Source organism: Thermobia domestica, chromosome 13 (genome assembly GCF_964235325.1).
Source record: "Thermobia domestica chromosome 13, izTheDome1.hap1.1, whole genome shotgun sequence".
Classification (NCBI taxonomy): domain Eukaryota; kingdom Metazoa; phylum Arthropoda; class Insecta; order Zygentoma; family Lepismatidae; genus Thermobia; species Thermobia domestica.
In genome coordinates this window covers 84,419,931-84,431,876 of record NC_137466.1, presented here as the reverse complement: position 1 = coordinate 84,431,876, position 11,946 = coordinate 84,419,931, and positions in this window count along the sequence as shown.

Here is an 11,946-nt window from a genome sequence, read left to right as displayed (position 1 = left end):
GATTATAATTTTTAAATTATTTCGAGTAGTGCGCCAAAAGTGAACCTGCACGGGATTTCGCTTATTTCTACTAATATTAGGTTCGTTCAGGGTATCTTAAGTTAGATTAGATTTGGTTACGTTATATTAGGTCTAAGTACTTGCATCATTCGTTTCTCCTGTAAATTATGTTTTTTCTACGTGCTTCTGGACTCCTCGTACTTCAATACTTTGTTTTTTCTTGGCATGCTTCCTGCCTAAACAATGGATCTGTTTGCATCGCGTTCTTGCCACACCACACTAAGTTGTGAGTTACAATACGCTAGGAAACAGCAGAACGCCACACCACTCTCAAATCACTGTAACACACTTGTTCGCATGTGGCAACTAAGCTCTTCAAATACCCGCCAAATAGCAATGACCTCATTTGATGGGCTGGCTGAGAACTATCGTCACCTACACGACAAAACCAATTAGATAAAAACGTTCACGTGAGTACTAGCAGAAAGTACTTTAAAAGCCAACCAAATGCTCTGACGGGAAGTGTGCCAAGATAAAACAAACGTACTCTATACATAGCCCTATTTTTCTTCCAAGTGATCATTATTGGTGGAACTGTTTCTAGCACATTTAGTGTATGGGAAATCGAAGAAGAGATAACAGGTTTTACATAAATCAGGAAACACTGGCTGTCAGGTTGGAGAACACTTGAACTAGTCACAATAAGCACATAGTAACACATACTAGGTAACATCATATTCAATGTTCGAAGTGGAGAAAAAGCAGAGACGGTATGATTTATTACGATTTTGACTCGACATACCGGCTATCTGAAGGTTGAAATACAGTGAGGGCATGTTGCCTAAAAGATTGCATTTCTGTTTACATGAAGACCGAAAACCATTGGAGATTTTATTTAGTTAGGGGGAGGGGAAGGAGGCGCGGAGAAACTTTGGTTCCCGCCAACAACTTTCTGAAAAAAAAAAAATTGTATTATAGAGAATTATACACGAAAATGTTCAAAAACGGAGTTTTTATATTAACAGTTTTCTGCAGGAAAAGTCCCGGACCCCCACTCAACTGAGGGGTATTCCAAACCCCGGAAGATCTATCCTCCACAGCAGAAAACCCCTAAATTCGTCCATGTTTAACCATGTATATGCATTAAGGCAAGAATACACGCACACATAAACAAAGAAACAATTCAATATGCCATAGCGATTTTTTTAGAGGTTATTAGCATGTGGAAAGTACAACATTTAAATCATAGGATGCGAATGCTAAACTCTGTTACATATTTATTTTATGTAATGCATGATTTTTCCTATATATTATTTGGTTGGCTCGGAGCTTAATTACCCTTTCAGCACTAAGGCTGTTTGAGACATAACATGGAATCAGGATAATGTGATCTCTTATCGGGAATCAAACTCTGGTTTCCAACGTCGAAGGTGCGTACCCTAAGTATAGTTTTTATTTTTTTATGATTATTATTTTTAAGTTCACCTCAACTTGAACTCTCTTTACTTAAAATTCCTCTCGCTTCTAAAGCGTGTAGAATGTAATCTGACAGGAAATCAAACTTTGAAGACAGTTAAAAAGAACTATGTTCTTCAGAGCGTTTTGGTTATTGTATTAGAAATGCGTATGGTCATCATCAAATTTGGAATAGTGAGCACAAAATTCCTTTCTTAATAGAATTCGATTAGCCATTCCTGTGTAATTTTTCAGTTACATACAATGCTTGGACAAGCTCATTATTATATTTCTATGGGCGGGACAAAAAGAAAAACAAAAAAGTTTCATGTAGAGAAACGTTTCTGTATGGCACATATGACCCTTGGTCTGATTCTTACTCTATGCACATTTTCGATAGGCTCAAAGCCATTTGGTTGACACTCCTTCGTGAGCTTGTAGTGATACAGACTTTAATTTATCTTTTGATTAGTCATAAAAGAGAAAGAAAAGAATTCTTGTCATGTGTAACTTAAATATTTTTTCATAGTTCGTAGATCTTGTTTAGGATATTTCATCTCAGTGAAATGTTGGTGTTCTAATCGTGTGTAAGAGAGTTGTAATCTTCAGGGAAGGAGGGATATATTAGTAAAATTCGATTAATTCAAGAAGGGGAGAACATTTAAATGAGATAATTGTATAAAAATTAAATGGATAATCAACAATAGTACCTTAGGACAGAGTATCTTTATTGTGCCAGGAATGCTGAACAACGGCAGACGCTACGCTTTATTATAATTATTGATAATTATAGACTATTTATTGATTGAGTAGTAAGATTTAATAGCAACAGTCAGCTAGAAATTGACTCCTCCTGGAATTTTAAATAACAACTATAAGCAAAATTTAAAAATTTTTCTGATCAATGGTCAAAAAATAGCCTTGGGATGAATCTTGTATTATTAAACATTGTTTTTCGTGACTCAAAGGTAATTCACTTATCTGCAAGCAAGTGAAATCTTGGGTTCAGTGTACAATTAAATGGTTCAGTGCGTTCCTATTCTGTTATGTCCTATTCACCTCTGGTGCGTGGGGTCCGTGGTTCGATCCCGGCTCTTATCAAGTGGGCTTTGTGGTAGACAAACACCGTATTCGTTGGTTTTCTAGGGGTTCTCTCGTTTCCTCCTACTTTATTTATTTCACTATTGCATTCATTTCTCATCATCACCGCCTCCTTTAGTCTACCTGGTATAATCGTGGGACGTAAAAGTGAAAGATTTCATTTCAATTTTTTCTGTTATGTGCTATGTCAATTTAACATTTGATATTCCATCAATTCTCCGTACATACTGTTAATCGCAAGCAGGGTTGGCTGGTTTAAACCAGGGTGTTTTTTTTAAAAAAAAAAAGAAAAAGAAAAATGCTTTAAATCGTATGAACTTTATGGTGATGTTTCCACATATCAAACCACCCGAATTACGTTTATCTAATTTCATCTTTTATTCAAGGGGTCCCGTGTTCTATTCTCGGTCGAACCACAACCCATCTTTCAAGTGTAAACCGAGGTGTCCCTCTAAGCGAAAGTCTTCGTGATAACCTTGGTATTTCATAAGGATGTTAAGCCTAAACATACGAAATGAAACCAAATTATATATTTCTGCTTGAATGAATGCCTGTTGTTTTATAAAGAAGCTAAGGTTGCTTAAATATATTGATAAAAATTGGCAAAATTTTTCACTGCCTACGTAGTTTCCAACATTAGCTTGGATTTGACTTGGTTTTAATTTTATTGAATGATATCTACATACCAAATTTGTTATTTAATACCTCAGTTTTAGCGTAGTGATTATGATACGTTGATCTTATAATTTTATATATAAATACATTTAAAGTAATAACAGGATTTTGCCAATGGCTAAGGCGGGAGTTTCCCGATTTATATATGATTCTGTATAATGTTTTTACTTGTGTGACTGCTTATCTTTTTGTCCTTCTGAAATGACTCTTGACAATTATATTAACAACTAGGCCTATGTAAAGATCAGTACAACGTATTTTTATCAGGAGTCCTTCGTGAGTGAGTCGGCAATCGCATTTGTGACCAATTAGTCCCGTTTTCGTGTCCAAATGGACAATTTCTCTTAGATGTAAGTCGAGAAGCGGTTTGGATTCCGCTTTAAGCTTATCGCTTCCAGCATAACCTTGTTGTTGCGCGTTAACACCAAGGCGAAACAAACTAATTTCTGTCCATATCTAATATAAATACATGGAGTAAATTATTTAAACAAAAAAAAAAAAAAAAAGGTTTAAACCGAAAAAACCTGGTTTTTTGGTTTTTTCAATAAAGACCATGGTTTTTGCCAACCCTGATCACAAGAGTCTTCCTGGCTTATGACAAAAACTAAAATTTTACTGCGTATGACGTCCATCATAAAGCAAGAGGAAACGTAAAGGACTTGCAACATTTCTTTGCAAAGGAATGTATTTCACAGCGCTATTATGATTATGCTAATAATAAGGAACGAGTGAGATTGATGCTGGAATACTACAGATCCCATCAACCACCGAAGAATTCATCCTTTTGTCCCTGAATGTTGTTGAACCCATCCTCCCACATTATATCATTTACAAAATGATAAAACCCCTAACGCAAAACAAAAGAATATATATTGACGTTTTCACTTAAATCTTCATCAGATAGGAAGGAGAAGCAAAAAGAAACGATATCTTTGAGTTTCACGTCCCGCGGTTATGCCGGTGAGGCTAAAGGAGACGGTGAAGATGAGAAATGAATGAAATGGTGGAATGAAGAAAGTGGGAGGAAACGGGAGAACCTCGAGGAAAAACCACAAGCATGATGTTTGTCCACCACAAAATCCACACGGGGCGAGCTGGGATCGAACCAGGGACCCCAAGCACCGGAGGTGAACGCTCTACCACTGAGCCACCGCGCCCCCTAAATAATAGAACAATAAATGACAAACAGCCTCCGACTGGACGCCATCTTGGAATATATCCGAGATACTACTACACTTAGTTTTTTTCTTTTCTTCTCAATATTTGACGAAATATTTAGTGAAATTGTTTATAATTTACTTCGTTTTGTTGTGTGTGTTAATATGTTTACTATTTTCTGTCAACGCGCGTGCTTTCTCTTGACTCGGGTTCGATTCATGGTGAGGTGGTTGTCTCAAATACAAACCCGGACCACTCTTTAAACAGTCGGTCCTGAATCATATAGCCGTGATGTTGAAGTGGGACTTTCAATTCTGATGAATCAAAACTGCTTCCTGGCATGTACAGATGGTTATAAAATAATTGAAACTTATCTGATTAATATGGTGTAGGACGACCGTAAGCCTATGGAACAGCTTTAATTCGTGATGGAATGGAGACATATAAGTCATGAATAGTTTCCAGAGGAATGTTGTACCATTCCTCATGTAGTACACCAGTTTGTTCTGTAAGAAAGTTTGGAGAAGGACATCTGCTCCAGATACTGATCATAAACGTTCAGCATTACTAAGCTCCCGGCATTTTGTACACCAGGTGAAGTGTAGTCTATTCTGATGCTTATAAAGCGATCTCTCAATAGCTCCAGCAATGTGATTTTGCGCATTATCATTTCAAAGAAGTGCGTCATTGGCCGAAAACATCTGTACCCTAGGATGAACTGAACTGTTCACAAAATCGCTGGTGTAATCACACGACCTACGGAATATGATTGAGACCTCTGGAGTCGCCATGTTTTAAGTAGGGAGAGAGAGTTCTGAGCATAACTTTTTTGGGCGTCCACCATACATACGCACGACCATTTGTTAGACATGAAGAGAAAAAGGACTCATCGGACCACAATACACGTTTCCGATCATCGGCAGTCCATTTGCATGTTATCGTCACCATTTTGTTAGCACAAAATCTTTGTTAAAGATTATCAGCGGTTTGGGAATTGCAACCCGGCCGCTGATGTTCAGGTTATGGAACTCTCGTCGAAGTATGTCGCAGTAACCTGTTCCTGGTGTTGACTGAGTTCAGCATTCATTTATGGCCTTTGGTGACAATCTTCTTCAGTGTTCAGTGATCCCTGTCACTATGGTTTTTCTTCGCTGATTTTGTTTTGTCATGATTTCTGTAATCCATCATCACTTCGGACACTATTTCTCATGATAGACCTAACATACAGACCACCTTAGATACACTTACGCCAACTAACAGTACACCAACAATTCATTCGTCCTCGAAACATGGTGTATCACCAACGTCTCCCTGACCCACATGACGTGCTACAGACGACTTCTTAACGCACCACTGAGAATAGTAAGACACTGCACAAGCATCCTCACACAACTTGCATGTTGCAAACTAGTTGTTTTGATAACCATTTATATATTGATAAATAGATGTAGATGAGTAGATAGTTGTCAACAATAAAATAACGAAGTGCAACTTCCTGAACAATACAAAGTTGAATCACTTTGACCCTGTAGTACAGCTTGTATTCGTAGTGGAATTGAGGTATACAAAAATGAAATGAAATCAAATCCTTGAGTTTTACGTCCCCACAATTGTGCCTGCTAGGCTAAAGGAGACGGTGATGATGAAATAATGAATGAAGAAAGTGAGAGGAAACGGGAGAACCCCGAGAAAACCCATGCACGCGGTTTTTGTCCACCACAAAGTTCACTTGACGCGAGCTGGGATCGAACCAGGGACCTCAAGCACTAGAGGTGAACGCTCTGCCACTGAGCCACTGCAACCCTTTTGGAATTGAGGTATACAAGTCGTGAATCGTCTTCAAAGGAGTAGTGAACCATTCTTCATCCAATGCAGCCCTCAGTTACGGACGATACACCTGCTATGGATTTACTGGTTTAAAACTGACTAGAAGTGTTCAGTAATGTCGGGAGATTGAGCGGATCAGGAGAGGTGTTGAACTTCATCCTTAACGTTCCTCCGATCATATCTGAAACGGTCTGGCTATGGGTATTGGCGCATAGTCGTTTTGGATGATTGGATCGTTATTAGGGCATAATATCTGTACCGTAGGATGCACCTGGTTACCTAAAATGTCCACATAAACATTGGCAGTATTTCTTTCTTTAGTAGCAATAATAGGGCCAAAGAATACCGTAAAATTGGTATCGACGCCAGCACAGAACCGCACCAAGTAGGTAGAGTGGTGCATACGCCTTTTGGGTATTCGTCATAAATAAACTCGATATGTTGTCGAAAACAAGATAGAAGATATCGGACCATATTACTCTCTTTGAATCATTAGTTAATCTATATTTTATGTTGTCAGTAACATTCTTTTTTCGCGCTATTGCGTTAAGTGATGATAGTCTTTGGTTTAGAATTGCAATCCGACCGCCGATGTTGAGATAATTCAAAACTCCTCAGAATGTGGTTACAGAAACAGGCCATTCCAGATTCTGATTGAATTCTGCAATCAGCTGTACCGCATTAGCTCTACGATTCTTTGTGATAATATTCAGTATTCGACGATTCCTCTAGCCTAGATGGTTTAGGTTCACTCTCCCCCTTCTGTGATGACGTCTTGCCACGCGTTCTGTATTCCATCATTTTGGGCATTGTAGCTCTCGATGCCGCTAACACACCCGTAATCTTGGATACATTTGCTTCAATTAACTGCGTACCGACAATTTGTTCACTTTAGAAATCGAAGATCTTTTCCACTTACGCTGCCTTCCGTACCACTCATTGTTACTCAACGCAACATTAATACAAAATAGTCGCAGTGCACAAGGTTCCTTTTTGATAACCCACAAAAAGTACATGTTGCAGTATATGAGTGTTGTTATTATTTTGATAACTACCTATATGTATGTAATTCTAAAGACATGCGTCTTCAATTATGAAAGTGTATTAAGTTTCTTATTCATCCACTACAGCAAGTACAAAGGATTTTTTACAAAGGAAGTTTTCTATATTCGTACAGGCTTTCTGTATGAATGCACAGAAAACTGTTGTGGTGTTGACCTTATTTGCTTGTCTAATTTCTGGACTTCAAGAACCTGGTTTATAGTTGCAATCAGAATTCAAACTCAAATTATTTTATTAAATTAGGCTAGATTCAGCCAAGGCTCATCGAACACCTAACGTTTGTTCTTAAGAAGAAGAAGAAGCAAAAAGAGAAATTATGATATTAAATCCTACCGTCAAAATTTGGGTAAGTTCGTGCGGCAGTTCCTGCTAAGAAATCAGATGTTTCAGGTATAGTTAGTTTTTTATTTATTTTATTTTATTTTATTATTTTTTTTAGCTTGCTTTGCGTTTGTATTTGGAATCGCGATGACTCAGTGGTAGAGCGCTCATCTTTGGCGCGTGCGGTTCCTGTTTCGATCCCAGTTCGTGCCAAATGGGCTTTCTTGTTGTCAAACGTGTGCATGGGTTTTCTCAGGGTTTTTCTGTTTCCTCATACTTTCATTCATTATCATCATCATAGTCTTCGTGCCTCGGTACATAATCGTGGGACCTTAAGCTAGAAAATTAATTTCATTCAATCAATGAAAAAAAAAAAAAAAAGAACCGTTTTCCTTTAAAATAAATGAAAGGACAATGTGTATCTATGATTGCATTAAATAACGTAGCATGAGTTTGAACATAAAAGAAATCATGCACGAAACTTCGAAGACTTTAAGCCGGCTAGTGAGCATAAAATTGCACAAATTGTGGTTAGCACATCATTACTCTTGTTTCTCTGCTGCGCGTTAAATCTACTTTCAGTTTCATCAACTCCCTACTTGTCCTCACAGCGCTGGGTGAACTCCACGCTACCAATGCTATTTATCTGTTTTTCCCTGATGATTACATTTCTAAATATACAGCAGACCAAGCACTTGATTGATTTCGGTAATCTTATAGAAACCACTAGGACACTGAGTTAGAGACCTGCACGGGCCGAATTTTTCGGCCCGAGGCCAATCTAGCCCGAATGTACCTGGGCCCGGCCCGATACGTTTTTTTAAAATTCTTGGCTCAAGCCCTCCCCGGGCCCGATAAATTTTAAAAATTTCATTTTGTAACATTTTTCACGGGCACATTTCTTCGATGTTTGCCTTTATTCTAATTATCGTTTAACGAAAGCCAATAATTATTAAAGAATTGCAATTAATCGGCCCCAGTCCGGCCCAAAGAAATAACAAGAGGGCCTGCGGGCCGAGTCCGGCCCATGCAGGTCTCTACACTGAGTTACCAGTGCATAATCACAACTAAAAATATGTTTCGTCGTATTATACAGTATTGGGAGCACTTCTATGTCATGCTTGAGCTGGAGATTCCTGTTGCTTTGAAGTATGAAAAAGAGAAAAGAAAAAATAAAAGAACACTACGATTAATCATAGTCGTTGGTCATATTGGCAAATATTCTTTGTCTCTGTACACTTAGATGATAATCTGTAGCTTGAAAGCTTAAAATAATACTGCAAAGAATCACTCTTTTTCATCATATTTCGTGTTCTTGTTTTTTAATGACCCTTTATACTCCGATAATAACCCATTTTGGTTCGAAAGCTCAGTGTTCTTTATTATAAATTCTGGCGCAACCGATTAAATCTGTTTGTGGAGGTTCCACGCGGCTCGAAAACGGATACCAAGGTAGAAACTTCTAGTTTTGTCTCTTCCATTGGAATAGTTTATTATTATTATTATTTATTTATTAAAAAGAAAGAAATCAGCTGTACTCATTCTCCAGTTTGATACATTTTTATAATTTTTCCGTTCTCTCCCAAATTCTTCATTAAGTTAATAGATACATAAGGACTGTTCGTTTTTTCTCAACGTATTAATTGTAGCTCTGGATTCTCACCACAGACATATTTGGCAACGTCTCATGATGACATCACAGCGTTATCGCTTATCTGACCTCAGACAAGGTTGACTAAGACATAATGGCGTGCCGTGTGTTGTGTGATCCGTGTTGAATTGTGAAATGGTGATCGAAAGAAAAAGGATTCTGTGTTAAAAGTTGCTTTTTAACTTGGAAAATTAGGTACAGAGACGTACGAAATATTGCAAGTAGCATTCTGTGATGCATCAATGAATCGCGTACCAACTTTCGGTTGTTTGCACATTTCCAAGCTGGAAGAATGTCCGTGGAGAATAATCCCTGTCCTGGTCGTTTGGTGAGTCAGAATGAAAAGAATATTACCCAGGTCAGTGCATTTGTCATATCCGATCGTCGACTGACTATCCGTGAATTGCGGAGGAGTTAAAACATTTTCATCGGCTCAAGTTACCAAATTTTACACGAAGACTTGGATGCGGCGTGTATCGGTGAAATTTCTGTCGAAGATTCCTACTTTTAAGGACACTCGTGTCATCAGCAGGAAACTGTAGAATACAGTTACCAACGATCCGACATTCTTGGCCAGAGGATAATCATGGGTTTACGGGCACGACCCTGATACCAAGGAATCTGTTGTTCCAATAGAAGTCACCTAGATCCCCGAGACCCAAGAGGTCCAGATAAATCCGATCCCGGGTGAAAATGCTACTGATTACATTTTTAACATGTTCGGGATCGTACATCACGAATTTGTTCCACGTGGTCAAACTGTCCATAGGAAAATATATACAGCTGTGTTACAACTGTTATACGACTCTTATTTGTTGTCAACAGTCGTACAAGTGGGCAGACCTGGATAATGGCGTTTACATCATGACAATGCTCCATGTCACACTTCAGAAATAAGTGTCCAACTTCTTTGGCAAAACATCATTCCCATCGTATGTCATATGCTTCACTAATCAGATCTAGCTCTTTCTTTTGTGTGTGTGTGTCCCTTAAAAGAGAAACAACTTGATATAATCAAAAACATCCAGGATAACACGACAAGGGAACTCCGTCGCATTCCACAACGGCGTTTCTGGACTGCTTCTAGCGATGAGAATAAGGTTGGAATCGATGTGTGGATGAAGCAGGAAAGTATTTTGAAGGGCATAATCAGGAATAGATGGTAAGTAGTGTCTACAATTTTTTTTTTATAGCATCGGTCCGGGAATTACATAAGCAAATTGACACTAACTAGTTGAATTAATCTATGTATACGAGGGAAACTGCCTTTTAACTTCACCTGAGCTACTATATGAATTTTCGCTATAATTAACTCCTGCAGAGTCATTATAAAGATATTTCATCATATCATCCGTCTGTCAAATTTCTATCTATGGATATATATTTCTCGAAAACAGGTTGATTTTGATAACCTTGCAAACAAGCTGAGGTCGAAAACCGAAATTGTCATATATAAAAGTTACATTCTGGTAACATGGTCCTAGGAATAACGTTTTATTCCTGAGGAATAGCTTGACCAATTTGAACCACAATTGGTGTGAAGAACTGATGGTTAATTTAAGGAGACAGTCAAATTTGTTGGAGACTGGTTAAAGCCAAAAGCTGAAACTAACAGACACCTCAAAGAAGTTATATCCTAATCTAACCTAGATATAACATGTTAGGCCTAAGATCAAGTAAACCAAAAGCGCAAGTTAACAAATTAGTAAGCCATATGAAAGGAAGTGGGTGACCATAAGTCATACACCAAGGGATCATGCACGAAAAGAATTAAAAGCAAGTGAGTTCCGTTTCACAGTGTAAAACTACAGTAGACTTCCAAATTATACGAATCGAATATCGAAACCAGAAGTAGTAGATCTATATGCATATTACTGTTTCAATAGAGGAGTAAGGGAGGACATGGAATATATTTTTGGAATGCTAATTCAATACACACACACACATACAAATCTTGCATCTCTTACTGATTATGCTCTTTGGGGACAAAATATTGAAACGAGTGATTAAATCTACTTCTACTATTTTCAATACAAGAATAAGGCTGGAGATTCTTGAATCCGTATCAAAAAATATCTCGTTATCTCTAATCATTTCTGCTCTCCATGGGGATCAATATTGAACCATGGAGTGGTAAATATCTATCTTTCGGTTTTAATAGGCGGAAAAGAATGAAAACAGACTGTGTTCTTGGGACGATTAATCCATACTTACAGTTTTTGCTCTGATTCTGTCAAGAGACGGACGAACATACTCATTATATAAGACTTTCATACTTATGCATCCATAGATCGGAAGTAAGTTTTAAAAAAATTAAGTATATTCCTTGCTTAAAACGAGAATAAATATTAAGAATTTATTTTCGATGGAGTCCTTATTATAGTTGAGCCGAGAATTAATTTAAAGTTACCTCTGTCGCTCACATAACAAGGAAATTATCAACGTAAGTTGGGTAACCGCGATAAGTCAGTAGCATAGAACGCTCATCTCTGATGTGTGGAGTCCTTGGTTTGATCCCAGCTCGCACCAAGTGGGCTTTGTGCTTGATAAACACTGTGTACGTGAGTTTTCTTGGGGTTATCCCGTTTCGTCTTACTTTCTTCATTCCACTATGTCATTCATTATCATCATCTTTAGCCTTGGTGCTTAAAAGTTGGGTAATTTATATTAACTTACAAAATTTTAATATTATCCAA